Source organism: Gavialis gangeticus, unplaced genomic scaffold (assembly GCF_001723915.1).
Source record: "Gavialis gangeticus isolate Ggan-Ray unplaced genomic scaffold, GavGan_comp1, whole genome shotgun sequence".
NCBI lineage: Eukaryota > Metazoa > Chordata > Crocodylia > Gavialidae > Gavialis > Gavialis gangeticus.
This window is the reverse complement of record NW_017729000.1, coordinates 16,538,558-16,540,833: the sequence shown is the minus strand read 5'-3', so window position 1 is coordinate 16,540,833 and position 2,276 is coordinate 16,538,558. Positions and strand designations below refer to the sequence as shown.

The 2,276-nt window shown below is 45.6% G+C and overlaps 1 long non-coding RNA gene across 1 annotated transcript in view; it reads right to left on the bottom strand.

The window, feature by feature from the left end:
• LOC109289992 overlaps positions 1-2,276 on the bottom strand; it is a 15,531-nt gene that overhangs the window by 12,005 nt on the left and 1,250 nt on the right. The gene's annotated exons all lie outside the window — the stretch shown is intronic.

Sequence of the window (2,276 nt, the reverse complement as noted above, 5' to 3'; positions counted from 1 at the left end):
AGGTAGAGAAAAGTGTAAGAGGTCAGGTCTGGCAGGTGGGGGCAGGGGAAGGGAGGGGGGAGGGTGGAAAGAGGGGACCGAAGAGCCTGCAGATCCCTTTACCGAATCTGACTAATCTGAGGAGAGGGCAGTTTCGCATTCAAATGATCATAATTTGCCATCAGCCAGGAGGGCCTAAGGGCTCTGCAAATATTTTGGTTTTCGTGGGACTTCTCAAGCTTGCGTGTCAGGAGCAATGCAAGAGCGAGAACCCGGAAATGGAAGATTTGGATTTAACTGACTGCAAAGATGTAACAGGTGACAAGGCAAGCTTCCCACCCTCATCTCATCAGCGTACAGGAACCTATTCGGAGGAGTGTTTACACTACACATTTTCTCTTTAAAAGCTCTGCAGGAGGGAGGCAGCACAGTGGGAAGTCTTGAAGAGGGGGCAAAAAGGAATGACCTCTTCTTGCCTTCGTCTGCTTAGCCCATACAACCCTCTCCTTCGCAGCAGCCACTTCCAACAAGGATGCTAATTCTCTCTCGTGGGGGTGGTAGCATTTATGATGTGGTGCCCTGACCCTTGAGGGCACCAGCCAGCAAACAGAGCCAACTTTTAGCTCCTACTGACCAGGGCTACATTTGAACTGCCAACAGAGAGGTGAAACATTTGCTATTATTGCCGGTTCCCTAATCTAGCAAACTTTCAAAACTTCCCTTAGAACAGGGGCTAACATCTTAACATGGGAGCTACCTTGCAGTCATCTTTTCTGTGATCACACATCCCACACCTCATTTCTTCCCTTTGTGATCTCAGAACGTTCTCATGGAAGCTATAGTAACCGCTTAAACAGGGAAGTAGTATTAGGAGGGTAATTAATTTATTTTTAGCTGCCTTTTAATTAAATTGAGCAGCTGGAAGAAGACAAGCATCCAGTACCATGTGACCAGCCCGTTCTCCACTGACCATATTTTGGAGCCTTTTTGTTCTAGCCTATCCAAGCTTTTTTGTTTTTAAAACTGAACTAATCAATGGATAGGTACTAACTAGCACCAATGGAAGGGTGCAAGGGAGAAAGCATCTGAGAAGTTGTTGCACACCAGTCACTCTGTAGTATTAACAAATACTAGAGACACAGCAACAAACTACTCTACCAAGAATATCAGCATTTCTCTCCTCACGCAACACAGCACATAGCTTTAAGAAAGCAGCGAGTGCCTGCTATGGAAAGCAGATGCAAGGGAGGGTGGAGAGGTTCAGTATGATTATTCAATTTTAGCCACGCAAACTTCTAGTTTCCGTACATACATCAGTGGTTTTCAAAAGGGACTATTCCGACTCAGACAAAATACATGTAGAGCATATCTTTGCTGGCATAAGGGATGGCTTTAACACACCTGTCTTTCATTCTTACCACCCAAGGCCTTCTCAAAGCATGTATTGCTTCCTTATCTTTGTTGCTAAAGTTTTCCCAAGACCTGGGTATAAATGGACATTTTGTGTGTATGCATTTGCGTTACCTTCACACGCACTATATAGAAGGTGCATACACACACACAGGCATGTACCTAGTACCAAAGACAACAGGAATGTAAATATGTTTTAAGCCTAGTTATGGAAGGTACTTTGGCAAGAGGCAAACAGGGACACAAAGTACTATTTAGATTCTTCAAGCTATGGCCTCCATTCAATACACAATCAACAATATTTAGACAGTATGGTCCAGTTCCTTCCTTCACAAGGTAACTTCCTCAGTCTGGCAGGCCTCAAGCTTGCAATAAAATGACCTTATGTTTAAGGACAGTGTCAAATTAAATAAACGGCTAAAGGAAAAGTTTGATCTCTGTCTCGGCATATGCACAGTTGTTTCACTGGTTCCCTCCTGCTTTGTCTTTATGGTACAGGCAGCTTTTCTCCACTTGAACTGAACTGAAAAGTTACTGAAGCAAATCTTACAGTGCTACCTTGGCAGTACACCAGAAGTGTAAGATCACTCCCTGATCCTGCTGGCCTGTACAACATGCGGAGAAATCGCTATGCAGAACAGACTGACAGGAGCTGCACAACGTGCTGGAAATAAAGCTGAAGAACGGATGACACTGCTAACCTTGCGCATTTCTACTGACATAAATCAAGCAGCATCCTGGAGTACCGGTTGTCCCCGCTCCCCGGCCTCCCGTGTTCCTCAGGCAACAGCTTTTCTACAACACGACTCCACATTGATGCTGTGAGCTGCTCCAGCTCAGCTAGCCCGATTCTCTTGTTCACCATTCGGAGCCCCCCCCCCCCCCCC